At 37.3% G+C, this 20,047-nt stretch overlaps 1 pseudogene; it reads right to left on the bottom strand.

The window, feature by feature from the left end:
• Nucleotides 1–5,030: 5,030 nt before the first annotated feature.
• LOC132302060 (small nucleolar RNA R71) lies at nucleotides 5,031–5,129 on the bottom strand (annotated as a pseudogene).
• Nucleotides 5,130–20,047: the final 14,918 nt, after the last annotated feature.

Genomic DNA, 20,047 nt, shown 5'->3' with positions numbered 1-20,047 from the left:
TTTTTCAGATGACGCATTCAGGATACGACTTTTTTAGTTCTCTCTTAAAGACATGGCAAGAACCTGGTTGCATGCCCTACCAAATAATTCCATATCTACATGAGACATGTTGTAACAAGAATTCTTGAAAAAGTATTATAATGTGGGTAAAACCACACAAATGAGAAGAGAGATCATGGCGTTCTCCCAAATCCTGGGTGAACAACTCCATGATTTATGGGAAAAATATAATGATCTGTTGAGGAAATGTCTACACCATGATATTACTAAATGGCATTTAGTGCAGATCTTCTATGATGGATTATCCGATCCACATAGGAACATGGTAGATGCATCCAGTAATAGAGCTTTCCTTCATAAGAGTACAGTTGACGCTTGGGAACTGTTTGAGGCCCTTAGTGAAAATTCAATGCAACACGCTTCTTCCTCTAGGTCTAGGTCTACTCCTAGAATCCATAAGGTTGAAAAACTTTTTGAAGAAGAAAAATCTAGCGAGTTAGCCACTCAAAAAGAAGCATTGAATTGAAGGTTTGACCAAGTCTTATCATCTAGCTATGTTTTTATTGCTACTCAGTATGTTTCTTTGCCAAAGGAAGTGTGCTCGATTTGTGGTAATCCTTCGCATCTTACTGATACTTGCCCTATGATGGGACACTCATCTAGGATCCCTCAGGAGCAAGTAAATGCTGCATTCTCTAGACCAGCTTATAATCCATATTCTTCTACTTATAATCCCGGTTGAAGAGATCATCCCAATTTATTATGGCAGAATTAGAGCCAAGGTACCACAGTTCCACAATCATAGTGACAGTACCAAAATCCATCTAATCCTTTGCCACAAAATAATTTTGTCGATCAATCTTCCATATATCATCCACCTCAGTTTAGGAATCAATCTACTCAAGCTCCTAATCTTCCACCACCTTCTAGAAGTTCCGCTTTTGAGGATCAAGTACTCAATACTCTTACTGATCTTAAAGCAAATACCCAACTTTCTCATTCTCATTCACAAGCCATAGCAAAGTTAGAGGCACAAGTTAGGCAAATAATGAGTACTCTATCTCGAAGAGAGGATGGAAAGCTGCATAGTCAGCCAATAGCCAACCCAAAAGGGCGGATTTACATGATTGATGAACCTAATCCTTTAAGTGTTCATCATGAGCAAGTTCAGGCTATCACTATATTGAGGAGTGGTAAAGTGGTTGATAACCAAGTTGAGAAGGATCTGGAACAAAAAGAAAGGCTTAGGATTCCCATTAATCCTATATTTCATAATCCACATCCCAAGGATGTTCCCTCAAACTCCAATCCACCGAATTCCAAAGGAGTTGAAGGTGAAGTCACTTCTTCACTTACTCCAAACCTTGAGACAACTTATGAGCTAAGAGCGCTTTATCCTAAACGTCTCAAGGAAAAATTTTACTTTGGCAAGTATGGGGAGAAAATTCAAGATATGATGGAGGTCTTTAAACATGTCAAAATCAATCTACCTCTTCTTGATCCTATTAAGCAAATCTTTGCCTACTCCAAATTTCTAAAGGACTTGTGCACTCAAATGAGAAAATCAAGAAGCCAAGTTCCCAAGAAAGTTTATCTCACCAAGCAAGTTAGTGCTATACTTTAGCACAACATTCTTCCTAAGGTTAAAGATCTTGGTGCTCCTACAATTTCTTGCATAATTGGAAATAATATGATAGAGCGAGCACTTCTTTACTTTGGAGCGAGTGTGAATCTCATTCCTTACTCGGTGTATGAGAATTTAGGTTTGGGAGATCTAAAACCTACGTCTGTTGTTCTATAGCTTGCTAACCATTTTGTCAGGCAACTGAGAGATATTGTTGAAGACGTACTCATAAAAGTGGACAACTTCTATTTTCTAGTCAATTTCTTAGTTCTTGATACAAAACCGGTCCACGATTCCAAGAAGTATATTCTAGTAATTCTTGGGCGTCCTTTCCTTGCCACATCGAATGCTTGCATTAACTGTAGGACTGGCGCAATGGATTTATCTTTTGGAAATATGAAAGTCAAGCTAAACATCTTCAATACTATTCATCATCCCCACGATGATAGTGAATGCTTTTTCCTTGATATTATCGATGAGTTGGTTGAGAAATCACTCCTGATGAGTGCTCAAATGTGACGCATTTTAGCACCTAAGTTAGAGTATTTTAGTCCATTCATCTATCTTACTTTTATATTTTAGATACTTATTTGTGTTTTTGCCTATTTCAGGTTAATAAAGTTCAAACAGGCTAACAAGAGCCATTTAGCTCAATTTTGGAGTTAAGGAACAAAGTTAGAAAGAAGCCAAGAAAAATACACTAGGGGAACTTCGATCGATCGAAGAGGAATCCCGATCGATCGAAGAAGTCTATAATAGATCGAAATGAGGTGGTGCCATCTCAACCAATTGGATAAAGCCTGGAAGATATTTTCAAGCCACGTCAGCTTCGGTCGATCGAAGCTAAGTGTCTAAACGATCGAAAAGTTTCGATCGATCGAAATGCCTGCTGGCAGTGAACTGTCTAATTCCCGAGCGTGCCGATCTCTACCTAACCTGTATAGTTGCGAATTTCCTCCAATCATAGGCTGTAATTCTGACTTGGTCCTTACTCAAAGGAGTGTGTAATTGATTTATTGAGCATGATTGTATCATCCATAGATAGAGATTATTACCAATTATAGAAATAATTTTCCTCTCTCTAGAACTAAGGTTTGGAGAAGAAAGTAAGGATGAAGATGATGATGCCAACCTCCAAGCTAGCCCTCGAGGGTTCGATGGCCACTACAATGAGTGGCTAAATCCTTCTCTTAGGGCTAGAAATAGTCCCTAGAATTGCTTCTCAAACCTAACTTTTGTGTATTTTTGGGGATTTTAGTTGTAATAGATGTTTTGACCATGAATAAATATAGATCTTGTAATTTTTACTTGATTTGTATGGATTATTGCTTTCAATTGATCATTTGACTCTAGTCATATGTCTATGTATGCTAAAATTGATGTTCATGTCTTTATCTCTAGATTTAATGAAGTTGATGCAAGTCTAAGTGTGTTGATGATGTTAATCTAGTGATGGTCAAGGTATGGTGCTTAATGGAACACTCTTGTGATTTATTTGATGGTTTACACTTGTTTCTTGATGGATTGTATCACATCTCTAGTTTAATTAGTTTAATTTCATGTTTCTAGCTTAGTTGTAGTGTAATTGCTTTAATATCTTAGGTAGGTGAACAATCCATTATTGTTTCTTGATGTTCCATACTTGTGAATGTAAAGAGTGCGTATCTTTAGATATTTGTGTGTGCTTTAATTATGGTTTAATTGAATGGATATTGGTCTTATTTGATAGGTTGTACTTTTCATTAAAATTGACTAGACAATCTATACTTATTTGCCATCCATGTTTAGTTTCAATTGATGTCACACACACACAAGTTACAATTTAAATTTCCCCATTAATGTACAATTACTAGTGTTTGATGAAGTGAAGCTTAGTGGTGACTCTAAGCCCCAAGACCACTCTCCTATATCTTTTCCCTACTTTCTAAATTGCTCTTTACTTGCATTAATTTTAATTATATTATAGTTTAATTAAATAATCACCAACCATCTTTGATAATTCGACCTATTAATCCGACATTAATTTCCATCACAAATACACCTCCTTTCCCTTGGGACGATCCCTACTCACTCTAACTATATTTTTAGTTGGAAGTGATAGTGGCATTTTCTAAATTTGAACTTGGCCACACTACACACTTTTGCATGCAATTTGGTATTGACACACATCAAGTTTTGGCACCGTTGCCGGGGATTGGCACCGTCGTATTTGGAAATTAATTAGGAATTAGTACTCTTTTGATCTTATTTTTATTTTTATTTTATTTTGGTTACTTATTGTGTTTGTTCTTCATTTGCTAGGTGAATTGAGTAAAAAGGGTGAAGCGAAAGCAAAGAAGCAAAAGAAGCCAAGAAAAGCTAAGCAAGAGCATAAAAAGCTCAAAAATAAAAAATTTCAAAGCAAAGCAATGCAAAGAACAAATTGAAAAATCATTTGAAGTTGTTTAAGGACCTTTTGTGAGCTTCTCTAAACTCTATCTCTAGTTAAATCGTGAGCCCACGTGGAGGCAAGTCTTATTTTCTTAGATAAATCGTGAGCCAACGTGGAGATAATTTAATTTTTCTTACATATTGTTCAAAGCATGGGAGCATGGGATCATTGTATGTGGAGGATTGTTGATTATTGATTTATTCCAGAGGAGAAGTGATTGTTACTTGCTTATTGCTTGTTTATGTTTTGTTTGTGTATACATGGTCGTAGGTCGTTAAATCCTACTCTTGTCTTATTTAATTTGAATCTTGAATCCGTTGTTTGTAATTCTAAGGGAATGGGTAATTCTAGTCATTCTATTTCATCAATGGAAGACATTAATGAGGACCGTGTGGAGGACCTTGGTCATATAGACCAACAAGGTATCCTTCACCCTAATGTGCATCATGACAACATTCAAGTACCATTAGTCATGCCAAGACCTTTCATTCCACCACAATAACAAGGCCAAGTTCCATTGGGAATGCCTCGGCCAATTTTTGCCCCACAACCTCCCATTATTCAAGGCAATCAATATGCTTATGTAGAACCACCGGTTGTAAATCCTCCTCTTGCTTTGCGAGATCATTATGTGCCAAATGAATATAATGCACCTAGATGTATTCAATTTCCCCCTTTTAGAGCACATCACTATGAGATTAAACCGCAAACTATTCAAATGCTTCATAACTATCATGGACTTTAAAATGAAGAACCTTATAAGTATTTGGATGAGTTTCTTGAAGTATGCTCCATCGTAAAATACACGGACATGCTGGAAGATGTTTTGACATTGAAACTTTTTCCTTTCACCCTTAAAGATAAGGCAAAATATTGGTTCAACAATCTTAGGCCTTTTTCGATAACTTCTTGGGCAGAAATGTAACAAGAGTTCTTAAAAAAGTACTATCCGGTTTCAAAGACCAATGCAATGAGAACTTCAATTAGAGAATTTTCTTAAGGGGATGGGAAATTGTTTCATGAGGCATGGGAAAGATTTAATGATTTGCTTAGGAAGTGTCCACATCATGACATGCCTAAGTGGCAATTAGTTCAATACTTCTTTGAAAGTTTGCCGGATAATCACAAGGGAATGGTTGATGCATCTATGGGTGGTTCTTATCTTGATAAGTATGAAAATGATGTTTAATGTCTTCATGAAAGCATGAGTGAGAATTCAATGCATCGATCTTTATCATCTAAAAATGGTAGAAATCTAGATGGAAGGAAGAATATTAGCTTATATCAAGTTGACAATTCCAATGACATAGCCGTTAATAAGCATCGAATATTGCTATTTGCATTAGTTAAGTCCATTAGTTGATCTTCATTTGCATGTTTTTGTTTACTTTCAGGTTGGTTCCCCAAAAATAGTTAAAAGTGAGGCTTTGTTAAAGTTCTTGAGGTTCAAAGCATGCCATTGTCGGGGACCTTCATTTTGGCCAAGCTAGTGATCCATTGGACTCATGGTTTTCTTTGCAAAAAAGTGCTAAGGAGGATGATAGCATCCTCGGGCCAGGCCGAAGTCATTTCAAGAAGCAAATTTATGCCCAGGAACATTGCGGGCGCCCGCCGATTTGTCCAGTAGGTTTCAGATTTTGCGGGGCCCCGCCATGCACTACGGGCCCCCGCGAAGTACCACCATCAAGCCCCAAGTTCCCTTCTGTAGCGCGTGGAAAGCTCCCGTGGCATCCTGCGGGCGCCCGCCAAGCTGCAGACAGCAGGTTGCCAACTCCATTGTTTTGTTCAAAGTTATCCCCTTGACCAAATGAATGGCTCTGCACTCTTCTAGGGATAATAAACCACAAATTTAGAGTTGTTGGATGGATATAGTTGCTTATTAAAGGCTTGATGCATTGTATAAATGATATCACACATTGCAAGGATTTTTTAGAGAGAGAAATATTGTTCTTGAGAGCTTTGGGTTGGAGCTGCCTCTAGGTGCGAAAATGGAGGGGTTGGCTATCTCTACTCCTTCCTCCCCTACTTCTATGGGTAATTAACTCCCTTTCTAGGGAGGTGATGAAGCCCTTCTTTGTAAGCATGCTTTAATTTTGTTTAATTTGGGGAATGAAATGTATATATGGTAGTTTCACAATGTAGAACACTAAACTTGATGTAATGGAGCTTAATCTCTATAAATGATTATGTTGAAGCTATTATCTTGTCTTAGATTATAATTTCTCATGATTGTATGGCTTGCATTTTCATAGCGAGAATGGAAATGAGATTGTGAAATGGTTTTTATTTGCATATATATGAGAAGCTTGTTAGTCCATAGCTTAAGGTCTTCCTTAGATGGATTTTTCTTGATTTTTGACTCCATGTGCTATCACCATAGTTATTAAGGGGGTTGATAGTCCTTAGCTTAGTGAATATGTGAAGCTACACTCTAATTTATGTGACGGCCCAAGTTTTGTAAACCCGGTGCGTCAGTGATGACCAAAAGATGACCTGGTAATGGATCCGAAATGCGGAAGCGAAAGGTGAAACAACGGTTTCTAGAGATACAATGCATCTCTAAGACACCAATGTGACCCTCAATGAGGTCACGGAATCCAAAGGAAACAAATGCAGAAGTGTCGTTTCAAAAACGGACAAAAAGAACCTAGGGGCAAAATGGTCATTTTACAAAAAGTGGATTCAGGTGCTATCGAGTACACCACTGGAAAGACAATGACAAATTAGTCAAGTTCAAAATTTTTTTTACTCAATTTGGAGTCCGGACGGGGGAGAAAGGTCAAAAACAAAAATGATGTCGTGGCGGCCCGACGAGGACAACCCACCACTGCTGCAACTGAGAGTAAAAACGGGCATGTAAACGGATTTTTTTGGAAAAACTCAAAGAAGAAACCCCCCCTAAAATCAAGTTTCCTATTCCTAATGTGGATAGAAACAAAAAAAAATGCATTGTAAAATGCCCAGAATGCCCCCAAGAAAATCAGGTCAAGAAGAAAAAAACTAATCCGAGCTACCGCCCAAGTTTTGGAAATAGGGCTTCAGGAGGTTTTTAAATTGCCTAAATTGAAAATGCAATCTTAAAATACACCCACAAGACCTCTAGAAGTTTCGGATCGGTCGTGACAATTTTTTTAAAAAAGTCGATGAATAGTATCAACTACATTTGTACTAAAAATTTGCAAAACCGGCAGCAAGGATTTTCTGGAAAAATATGGATTTTTGAGGGCCAAGATGATGTTTTCTGGAAAAACACAAAAAAGAAACCCCCCTCAAAATCAAGTTTTCTACGTGAATCATGAGGAAAAATGAAAAAAATATTATGAAATACCCAAAATTCCCTTGTAACAGAATAGGGTCAAACTAAAAAATATGCAACTTTAGGTTTTTGTTTCATCAAGGAAGGTATTGTTTGCCAAAGTGAGCATGCAAGTGTATGTAATATGATAAAATAGATGTGCTACAATGGCCTATGGCCTCATTACAATACATTTACAACATTTGACATGTCAAACCTCCAAGTTAAAAAAATTACATTTCATAGAGAAATCATGAACATGCTAACAATTGCATGTGAACAGGAATGCTTCTAAAGAAGCTCAACTCAGCAAATCACCCAAGCAATTGCAATCTCCAATCTTGTATCCTGTACCTGAAATATGCCCCAGTATTGTAGGGGTGAGTAACATAAAGCTACTCGTAGGAAATGAGCATGCATCGACCTAAAGTTTTACAAGTTGCATGATTTAATTATTGTGGTTCATTCCACCTAACGTCTATGTCAAGGTGAGACTCAGGGAGCATCCTAGCTACCTAAGATCATTTCTAGCATCAATCACCTCATTCATGCAATTTTAATAACATAGGGTCATGCTTACACAAAGCAACAACATAGTAGTTCTCAAGGTTATCAACTTGAAGTCTAAAATGCAACATCAACTAAATATAACAATTTAGCATAATTAGAATATCTAATACCACACATCAAGACATAGATTCTCTAGGTTATCAACTAGCAATCTAAAAGTGTGAAATCAACTAAATATATCAATTTAGTATAGATGTACTTAACAACATCAAATCACCAATTACCAAAACCACAAGTCACAATTAAACATTGGTTGTCAACTTGGAATTGAATGCGAAATCAAATAGTGGAAGACTTGGACATCACAGCTCGGATTTCCGCCGAGACAAGGCAAATTTGGAGCTATTAACCCCCAGGCAGCCTACCCAACGCGCGAACTTTATAGAGCTAATTTGGAGCTACTAACCCCCAGGCATCCTACCCAACGCGCGAACTTTTGACTTAGAGGACTCTTGTCCCCGTACTAGAGCCAAACCCTAGCCATCACAGCTTAACAATGTCCCAAACAACTCCAAAATAAATAAGTTAACAACTTATATACGTATTAAACAGTACATGAAACTACCTTCATGTACAAGTAGGTTGTAACCACACAACACATGCTCTAAATCCACAACAACTATAGGATGACAATGTCGAATCTTCAGAGCGCAATTCGTTACGCGCTATAATAACATTACATGTCGAATCTTCAGTGTGCGATTCGCTACACACTATAACAATATAATCCAATATTGAAAATATAATTTATAAATCTATTACAAGTCTAAAATAATGCTTCAAACATACTATCAATGCCAATTTCAGGATTTAATCATTAAAGCAATAGAAACGGAATTTAATCAAATAACTAATTAAATTTCCTAACTTTCAAATCTCAATCAAATGGCCCCTAATCAATGCATATTATACAATATAACATAGTATATACATACATTCACTAAAATCTCAATTAGGCCAATGGCACAACAAGGTAGAATTTAATTATATCATGATAATTAAACTTCTAAATTTCAAAGCAACTTCAAATGGTCCCAATTTAATATATACTAGTACACAAGTCCTAGTCATCATGATTATCAAGTAAAAAACTTAATTGGGCCAAGGGAACTATTAAATAGATTTTAATTAAACATTTAATTTAAAATCTCTAGATTTTCATACTTGTCCAAATACTCCCAAATTAAAGTATATTAACAAACATACTAAAACTTTATTTAAAAGCATACTACAAGTTCATTTCATGAAAAGTATGGCCATGGGATTTAATCTTTCACCAAAGATAAATATTAAATAAAAAGTACAATTCTTATTCAATTAATCCCAATTTAATATATGTTAACAAACATATTAAAGCATGATTTTCTAGCATGCCACAATTCCATTCTAAGTTATACATATCCTTGTGAATTAAATTTCATACAAAGAAATAATTAATACTAATTTTCTAGAATTGATACAAGGCATGCAATTAAGTTGTATAATCATGCTAAACACTCAATACAACACACACAAAAGCCTAGAACATCCCCTACCTCAATTTGAGATAAAAATCTCAAAAACCACCAAATAGAAATCGCTCTGAATCCGACGAAACTTCTAGGTTTTGTCGGGGACTACACCATGCACATAACCCCCAAGGAAGCCCCATCAGAATCACAACTTGACTTCAAACCCAAACTCAAAGAATGGTCAGAAATGGGCTCTAATAAGGGTGAAAGAAACGCGTAGTCAACACGAACACTAAACGCAAAGGCCCTTCTATGTTTTGACGAAGGAATGAAGCTTGAAAGAGGAGAGAGAAGGTGGCAGCCCCCTTAGGCTGCCATGGAAGCTTCAGGTCATGCAAGAGAGTGGGGAAGATGAAAAAATAAAATATCTTGTAACAACCCGAGTTATATTCAACCCGGTGCATTAGCCGGTGATCCGAACGTAAATCGAACAATGAATCAGAATGCGGATGCAAAAGGTAAAACAATGGTTTCTAGGGATACTACATGTCTATAAGACACCAAGGTGACCCTCAATGAGGTCACGAAACCCATAGGAAACAAGTGCGGAAGCGCCGTTTCAAAAACGGACAAGAACAAACCTAGGGATAAAATGGTCATTACATAGAGAAATGGATGCTACTAAGCATACCATTGGAAGGACAACGAAAAATTAATGAATTTAAACTCAAGAATCACCTAATTCGGAGTCCGGATGGCAAAGATATCAAGTCCCGAAGTCGAAAGAAGGGAAACCCTATCCCAGTTCGAACCGAATTCTGACACTACTTCACTAAAATATGAATAACTTAAGCTACAAATGGAATCTGAAGCTCTAATTCATACCATTGGAAATCTCATTTCGACGCGGTCAGTTTAGACTCAAGAACGGACCAATTCGGAGTTAAAACAAGTGAGATATGGCCAGTTGAAGAAGAGTGTCCAGTGCAGGAACAGTGTCCGCGGGGGCCCGCCAACCAACTGTGGGGGCCTGCCAAATTCGGTAGTAAGCCGCGGGCGCCTGCCAAATGGGACAGTGGCATGGCCTGGAACCTCAAAAATTGCAGAAACAGTGCTTTTAGCAGAAAATTGAGTTTGCAATGCGGTTTTCAAGGTCAAAACGACATTTTTTGGAAAAACACGAAAAAGAAACTCCCCCTAAAATCACATTTTCTATATGACGAAGTTAAGAACGAAATATATTTGTCAAGGTAAAATCCCCAAAATGCCCTTGCATCAGATTTGTAATTAAAATGTCAAAAAGTGTCCAAAGGAAGTTCGTTTCATGAAATGGTGTGAATTTTGCCCAAGTGAGCATGCACGCAAATGTATTATGATGAAATAGACGTGCTACAATGGCCTACGGCCTCATGGGACGTCATATGCAAAATATGACCCTTCAATAGATGAAATCCCTTAAGTTCCACATACCAACTATAAAGATAAAGTAGCATACATGGCATATATGTGTCCTTGGCCATTGGCCTCATTACATACATATTCTAAGAGTGTCAAAAGGTGCACTTAAGTGCACATTACGTAACTTAGACAATAAGTACAAGTTTTATCAAAGTAAGCAAAGTAGGACAAGATATGCTAACATATGCATATTCTATGTCATAAAAAATACTTCAAGAACTCTAGTAAGTCTAAGAATGCTTTGCGTCCCACACTAAGGCTTCTTTACCTGCAAAACACCCATTAACTTAGGGGTGAGTAAACAAGTTTACTCGTAGGGAATGCATGGGTTTATCTTTGTACCAAGTTACAATCCAATACCATTTAATTCATGCTATCAAGTGACAATAGAACTTTCAACATAACACAATGAGATGTAATTTCACAAAGTTAACAACTTGGAATTTAAATGCAAAATCAAACCAAAGTGGATACTTGGACGTTACGCCGGATCAGACCGACAATGTGATTACTTTAGGGTTACTAGCCCATGGGTAACCTCCCTGTGTGCACACTAGACTTGTAGAGGGATTTTCCCCCGTACTAGAACCATGCTCTAGCCATAGTCATAACAACGACATCCCCAAGTTTCCAAAATTAACATTTTGTGCACATTACATATATGTATCAACATAACATATATATATACAATGTAAAGCCATCAACATGCACAAATCAATTTTGGAAACACAATACATGCCCTAAGTTCTCAACTAAAATAGCATGAAGAATATTGAATAATCATTATGCAATTTGCCACTAATTACAACAATATCATTCAACAACAAGAACATAGCCTCACAAGTATGATATAAGTTTAAAATCATAATTTAAACAATTAAATAAAACAACTAAATTCCCTAGATTTCACTTCTCATCCAAACATGCTCAATTTAATATATGTTATAGTACATGTCATGGTTATTATATAAATCACTTCAAAACTTGATTTAAGTCATGGGAGCATATAAATAAAAATTAATTAAATTAATTCATTAATCCCTCTAGATTTTAAAACAACTCTAAATGACCTCAAATTAACATAAGTTATGAATCAAGCCATGGTCATGTTATTTATCAAGTTTAAAGTGAATTACATATAAGTTACAATTAATCATTTATTTCTCATTTTAATACAAGACAAACATATAACTTAGATATCACTATAGGAACAAATAAAATCACTTGGAAGATAAATGATAACACCCCCTACCTCACAAGAGGATTGTTCCTCTTGAATCCAAGGCAACCAAGCTTAAAAATGAAAAACCAAGCAAGGGTTTAGTAGAGGGGAGTGGGAGGAACCTAAAGTATTCCAAGTTCAAAGTTCTAAGGTGAGTGAAAGGGCACCAAAAATGAAGTCAAAGCTACTAGTCAAGCTTTTCTCCAATGGTGGCTTCCTTAGGGTTCTTGAGAGGAAAGTGATGAATGAATTAAAATGTGTAAACCCTAAGCTAATTTGGTGGGCTTCTCCATTCACTAGGTGCTCTTGCACTACCTCTCATACACACACTAATGCAAGACTAAAGGTGAGTCCTACACTTGTCATGAATCCAAGTAAGCTTCCAAGATTAAATTTTAACCCTACACTTGTCAACCATCCATGCCAACAAGTGCACCAATCCTAGGATAACAAGTGGGTGAATCTCCACCCTCCATGTGTCATGAGATTAAGCCTCCAAGTGGTTTCACCACAAAATCAACAAGTGGCACCATAGGAATGTGACACTTGTCACATTTTTCAGAAATTGCAAAAAGGTCCTTTTTAAAAATATCTTCCAAATTAATTTGCAAAATGGTCCCTAAGATGAAAAATAATTACTTTACTTAATTAGCCAAAAACCCCTCAAGTTATGGATAATTACAAAAAGTCTTATTTTTATGGCTTTTACAAAGAAAGTAAGCATTTAATATGCATTTCTTTAAAAGTAAAAATGTAGATGTCATGGAATTTAAATATCATGGACGTATGCAAAACCGGAATCAAATCCGAGCACAAAAAATGAGGTTATGCAAGTAAAAGTGAAACATGAGAAGAGAACGAAATAAGGAAAAGACAAAAAAAGAAAGGACGTAAAATGACCGGGTCATTACATATCTCATCCCCCTTTTATAGAAATCTCAAAAAGTGCCCCAAACGGGCCTCGCCGGGTCCGAAAAAGTGAAATTTGAGCAGACACGCTCAAATGACAAAACTCTATGAATGAAAAAGATTCAAAATGAGAAAATATGAACAACGGAAGAAATGGTGTCAAAAACTGAGTCCCGAGTAGAATGTTATGCCCCAAACAAGTTTGGCGCTAACTAGGGCCAAAAACCCTGAAACTGGAAAACAATGACCAGAAGGAATTTCTAAGAGTACACGACTCGACAAAAAGTGAAAATGAATCCCGTACGAGGATTCAGGTTCAAAACAAGGCATTTAGCAATAACTTTCATGAATTGCACAATGGCCCCTCCAAAAAGTGAAAACTGCACTAATGGCCTAGAATGAAAATATCTTCCAAAAATATTTTCTTAAAAACCCCTGAAATAAAATATCTTCAAAATATATTTATGAAAAACACCCCAAGAAAAGAAAATAATTTAAAAAAACTTTGCATCCATACCCCTATGGACACCTAGAACAACTAGAGTACTTTCTTGCAAAAGTAAAGATATGTATTTCATGGAAACCACTTAAGATGGAGATACATGAAGTCAAAAACCACAAAGTGTCAAATGGGGAAAAGACAAAATAGGGAAAAGGACGAAATAGGGAAAATGACGAAAAGTGAATAGTGTCAAAAAAACGAAAAATGTGGAAACGACTCGGTCCTCAAAGGAAGTTGTCAATCCATAGAAAAGAGTCTCGAAAATCACTCCAGAGCACTCGAGACGACACTAAGCGAAGAGGAACTAAACTCAGAAAGGAAAGACAACGGAAAAAAAATATCCATGAAAATCCGGGTCATTACAATTTAGGTAGTTCAAGCATGTGGAACTTTGAGAGATTATTCTTGATTCTTGATTCTATGAACTTTTTGAAGATAATGTAGTAATCTTGAATTGCTACATATCATTGCTATATATCTAATTCGTTTCCCAAGTTAATCATAAGCTAGCATGTTCATAGGGTTGGTAGTTGATTCACTTCCCTAGTCTTCTCTACATATTTTCCTCTCTTTTTAATCTCCTTCAATTTATTGTTTTATGCACATTTTACTTCCTAGTTCTAAGTGACAAACAAACCAACCTCTACACCTCTTTTATCAAACAAAGTGATTTTAAAGACCTTGGTTGCCATAAACTTATAGTCCTTGTGGTTTGACTTACCCCTATGATAGCCCTATTTTACAATGATTTGTGCTATTGCGAGGGTTGATTATTATTGGTAGCATATACTGAGGCCTACCAATTTTTTGCGCCGTTGCCGGGGATTGCAAATGGTTTTGTAACCGAGGTTCAAAGATTAACTTTGGTTTGATTGTGAATATTGTGTTTTGTGAATATTTTCTTGTTTGGTTTTGGTGACATTGTGTTTTAAGTATTCTAGTGAGATTCTAGGGACTCAAGGCTTGCTGAGGGAAAACTAGAAAAAAATTGTAATTTTAGAGGACTCCCGGTAAGTTTTTCAAAGTTCTAGTCTCAAAATTGTGAATATCTTTCATGTGTTTAAATTAGTGATTTTTGATTGTGAAGGCCTTGTTGAGGCTATTTCTGTTTTATTATTTTACAAAGTATCAGTCCTTATCGTGGCCATTTATTTTCTATTTTGTTGATAATTGAGAAGAAAGGGAACATTGTATATGGATGTTATGGTGAACTAGTGTTGTGCTTATTGTGAATTATATTGTTGATGTTGGGACGTAAGTCATTATCTTTACCAACTCTTGAAGTCCCAATTGATATAAATTCATTTGAAAGGACTCTTAGAAGAAACCTTAAGGAATTTGAAAATATAAAAGGAATTAAACTTGAATTTAATACAATGGTCGGAAATGAAGAAAATGTCGGGAATGAGGAAATCAATAATGATAGGGCTGAAATTCCAAATGTAGTACCTATGACTCTTAGGGACCATTTCATCCCTACCACTTATGCCTCTTCTTCTTGCATAGTGATGCCAAACATCAATGCAGCCCAATATGAGATCAAATCTAGCACAATTCAAATGCTTCCATCCTTTCATGGCTTTGAAAATGAAGATCCCTATAAGCATCTTGGTGAGTTCCTTGAAATCTGTTCTACCATCAAGCTGAGGGGTTTCCCTGAAAATGCACTCCATTTGCGTCTCTTCCCATTCACCTTAAAAGATAGGGCAAAATATTGGTTGAACTCCCTTGTTGTAAATTCCATCACTACATGGGCTCAATTGCAACAAGAATTCTTAAAAAAATACTATCTGGTGAGTAAGACTAACAAATGAGGTATTCCATTCTTAGCTTTTCACAAATTGATAGGGAATAACTCCATGAGACTTCAGAAAGACTTCAAGACCTCCTTAGGAAACGTCCGCGCCACCTAATTCCAAAATGGCAATTGGTGCAAGCTTTCTATGATGGTTTAACCGAATCACATAGACTCATGGTTGACTCATCATGTGGAGGGATGTTCATGTCTAAAAATGCGGATGAGGCTTGGACCTTACTTGAGAATTTGAGTGAAAACTCATTGCAACATAATTCTCATAGGGCTCCAACCTCAACCAATGCAAAGAACACCAATCTATGTCAACCAAAGACAATGAGGGAAGAATCTTCTTAAGTGGATACCATAGCTCACAAATTCTATCAATTAATGACACCACATCTCTTTACTTCCTTGTCTCAAAATTCAGCAAGTGCAGTGTGTGCATCATACACTAGCCCATTCCATCTCTTGGAAGATTGCCCCACACCAAAGTAATTTCTTAGTAACAATTAAGAGCAAGCAAATGTTATATTTTCCAGGCCCGGAAATAATCCTTACTCCAATACCTATAATCCGGGATGGAGAAATCATCCGAATTTTTTGTGGAGGCAACCCACCCTACAAAATTCAACATTTCAAAATCAAGGGCATCAAAATCAGCCTTCTTCTCAATTTCCAAATAGGGAATTTCAGGCCTCTTCAAGTTACCGTCCACCCTATAATCCAAATGTTTATACTCTACCTCTTGTGTTTCCAACTGATGAAATTCTCGCTACAAATAAGTAAATGATGGAATCCCTTAATAAGCAAATGTTAGAATCTAACAAGCAACTCTTGACATCATTGTAGCCCACTCTCCAAATTGTTCATTCTCATACTCAGTCAATAGCTAAACTTGAGAATCAAGTGGGACAAATAGCTAATTTAATGAACCAACTTCTTCAAAGAGATAAGGGAAAACTTCCCGATCAACCATTTGAGAATCCTAGAGGGATCCATGTGATTGACGAAGTCCCCCCTCCTAGCTCATCTAATCCAAATTTCACTCCTGAAAATCCAAAGTCTAGCACTGAAAATTCCAAGCGTATGACCCCAAATGTGGAGACTTCTTATGAGCCTAAGCTCCGTTTCCTCAACGTCTCCAAGAGTCGACACATTTTGGGAACAAAAGTGTAAAATTCAAGACATATGAGAGGTCTTTAAGCAAGTAAAGATCAAACTACCTCTCTTGGATGCTATCAAGAAAATTCCTCCCTATGCCAAATTTCTCAAGGATTTGTGCACTCAAAAGCGCACTTCCAAAAGTCATTTACCAAAGAAGGTAAGGCTAACTGAACAAGTGAGTGCGATAATTCAGCACAACACTCCTTCAAAGTATAAGGATCCGGGTGCCCCGACAATCTCGTGTGTCATTGGTGACAACAAGATAGAATGGGCCCTCCTTGACTTAGGAGCAACTGTAAACTTGATTCCTTATTCAGTTTACCTATAACTTGGGTTGGGAGATCTGAAGCCAACCTCTGTGGTCTTGTTGCTTACCGACAGATTGGCAAGCACCCACGGGGCATTCTTGAGGATGTCATCATCAAAGTGGACAAATTCTACTTCCCGATAGACTTTGTGGTTCTTGACACGGAACCGGTCCATGATCTAAAGAAATATATGCCCGTGATCCTCGGTAGGCCTTTTTAGCTATGGCTAAAGCTTCGATAAATTGCCGAACCGGGGTGATGGATATTGCCTTTGGAAATATGCAAGTCAAACTCTATATTTTCTATGCAACTCAACATCCTTCCGAAGAGGATTATTGTTTTCTCATTGATGTGGTTGATGAAATGGTCGAAGAATCTCTCCCTTTATTCTAAGAAAGGATCCTCTTGAAACTTACATGTCTCACTTTGACTTTGCAAACTTTGATATCAATCAATCTATCCAAGAAGTAAATTCTTTGCTCGACATTGGTGCTATCATGGACTTTTCTCCTTGGAAAGTGCCAAGAGAACCACTTCCTCAACTTTCCATTACTCCTCTGGTACCTTCGTTGAAATCTCCACCATAACTTGAGTTAAAGCCGCTCCCGGTCCACCTCAAGTATGTGTTTCTTGGTGCAAATAAAACTCTTCCAGTCATCATTGCATCGGACCTTTTAAAGGACCAAGAAAATAGCCTTTTAGTGGTGCTACAAGAGCACAAAGAAGCTATTGGTTGGGCAGTGGCTGATTTGAAAGGAATCGACCCTTCTATTTGTATGCATCACATTCATATGGAGGATGACACTAAACCTTCTAGAGAGGTGTAGCGCCGGTTGAATTCAAACATGAAGGAAGTGGTCATGAAAGAAGTGATCAAGTTACTAGATGCAGGAATCATCTACCCCATCTCTAATAGTAAGTGGGTAAGCCCCACTCAAGTTGTTCCCAAGAAATCCGGCCTCACCGTTGTTAAAAATTCAGTGGGGGAGCTTGTGCCACAACGCACCACCACTGGGTGGCGTGTGTGCATTGACTACTAGAAACTCAATTCTACCACTAGGAAGGATTATTTCCCACTCCCATTCATTAGTTAAATCCTAGAAAGGCTTGCCGGCCAAAGCTACTATTATTTCCTTAATGGTTATTTCGACTATAACCAAGTGGCAATTGATCCTCAAGATCAAGAGAAGACCACATTTACATGTCCCTTTGGATTATTTGCCTATAGATGCATACCCTTTGGGTTATGTAATGCATCGGTAACTTTCTAAAGGTGCATGATGTCCATATTTTTCGATATGATCGAGAAGTTTTTGGAGGTATTCATGGATTATTTTTCTATCTTTGGATCTTCCTTTGACTCATGTCTCCAAAATCTATCCCTTGTGCTTCAAAGATGCAAGGAGACAAATCTTATTCTAAGTTGGGAAAAGAGTCATTTCATGGTCCAAGAAGGCATTGTCTTGGGGCATGTTATTTCTAAAAGGGGAATTGAGGTTGACAAGGCTAAAGTCGAATTAATCTCTAACCTTCCTCCTCCAAATTTTGTCTGACAAATCCATTCCTTCCTTGGTCATGCCGGCTTTTATTGCCGCTTCATCAAAGATTTTAGCAAAATATCCCGGCCCTTGTGTAACTTTCTTGCCAAGGATATTCCTTTTAATTTTGATGAAACCTGTTTGGAAGCTTTTAAGAAGCTCCATACTCTTCTCTCTTCAGCCCCAATCATGAATCTGCCTAACTAGTCTCTTCTATTTGAGATCATGTGTGATGCATCTGATTATGCATTAGGTGTGGTTTTGGGCCAGCTTGTGGATAAGCTACCACAAGCTATTTATTATGCGAACAAAACTCTCTCTGATGCTCAATTAAATTACACCACCACTGAAAAAGAGTTGCTAGTTGTGCTGTATGCCTTGGATAAATTCCGTTTTTACCTTTTTGGATATAAGGTCATTGTCTTTTAAGACCATGTCGCTCTAAGGTGTTTGCTCACTAAAAAAGAGACCAAACCCTGTCTAATTCGATGGATACTCTTACTCCAAGAGTTTAACATTGAAATTCGGGATAAAAAAGGGACCGACAATGTCGTCGCTAACAATCTCTCTCGACTACTCATTGAGAAATCTTCTGAATTTGCTGCAATTCGTGATTCCTTTCCGGATGAGTAACTATTTTAGATTTCTCATTTAAATCTTCCGTGGTTTGTGGAGATTGTCAACTACATTATGGTAAGAAAAATTCCGTCCAAATGGTCCAAACAAGAGAAAGACCGGTTTTTCTCCCAAGTAAAAAATTTCTTTTTGGAAGATCCGGAATTATTCAAGTATTGCCTAGATCAAATCATCCGGCAATGCATCCCGAAACTGAATTTTCAAGTGTCCTAAATTTCTGCCACACAATTGCATGTGGAGGACACTTCAGTGCCAAGAAAACTACTGATAAAGTCCTTCAAAGCGGATTTTATTTGCCCTCTTTGTTTCGGGATGCTTACAATTTCTGCAAGTCATGTGAGCGATGCCAAAAGCTTGGATCTATATCCAGAAGAGACATGATGCCCCTTACCCACATCTTACTCATATAAATTTTTAATGTGTGGGGAATTGACTTTATGGGACCGTTTCCGTCCTCTTATGGCTATGAGTATATTCTTGTAGCGGTGGATTACGTGTCTAAATGGGTTGAGGCGAAAGCTACCAAAACCAATGATCATAAAGTTGTGGTCAAATTCGTTCAATCGAACATCTTCAGTTAATTTGGTACTCCAAGAGCCCTCATCAGTGATGCAGGTTCTCATTTTTGTAATCGCTATCTGAAATCCGTGCTTCTCAAGTATTTTGTCACTCATAAGGTTACCATACCTTACCACCCTCAAACGAGTGGTCAAGTGGAAGTATCTAATTGTGAGATCAAACATATTTTGGAAAAAAAATAGTTCGACCGGACTACAAAGATTGGTCATTAAGACTAAACGATGCACTCTGGGCCTACTGGACAGCGTATAAGATGCCTATCGGTATGTCACCATATCGACTTGTATTTGGCAAAGCTTGTCATCTCCCAGTGGAGTTAGAACACCGCATTTTTTGGGCCATAAAATGGTTCAACTTTGATCTTAAGCAAGCTGGTTCTACTCGCAAATTGCAGCTCAATGAGCTTAAGGAAATTCAAAATGATGCATATGAAAGTGCCAAAATCTATAAGGCAAAGACTAAAGCATTTCATTGACAAGCACATTGTCAACAAGTCTTTTGCCCCCGGACAGAAAATTTGGCTTTTCAATTCTAGATTGTGACTTTTTTCCGGTAAATTCCG

The sequence above is a fragment of the Cornus florida genome, unplaced genomic scaffold (genome assembly GCF_030987335.1).
Source record: "Cornus florida cultivar Cherokee Brave unplaced genomic scaffold, ASM3098733v1 CherokeeBrave_3.0.0_Hap2_Chr03, whole genome shotgun sequence".
Lineage (NCBI taxonomy): Eukaryota > Viridiplantae > Streptophyta > Magnoliopsida > Cornales > Cornaceae > Cornus > Cornus florida.
The sequence above is the reverse complement of the archived record's forward strand: the minus strand, read 5'-3'. Positions and strand labels throughout refer to the sequence as shown.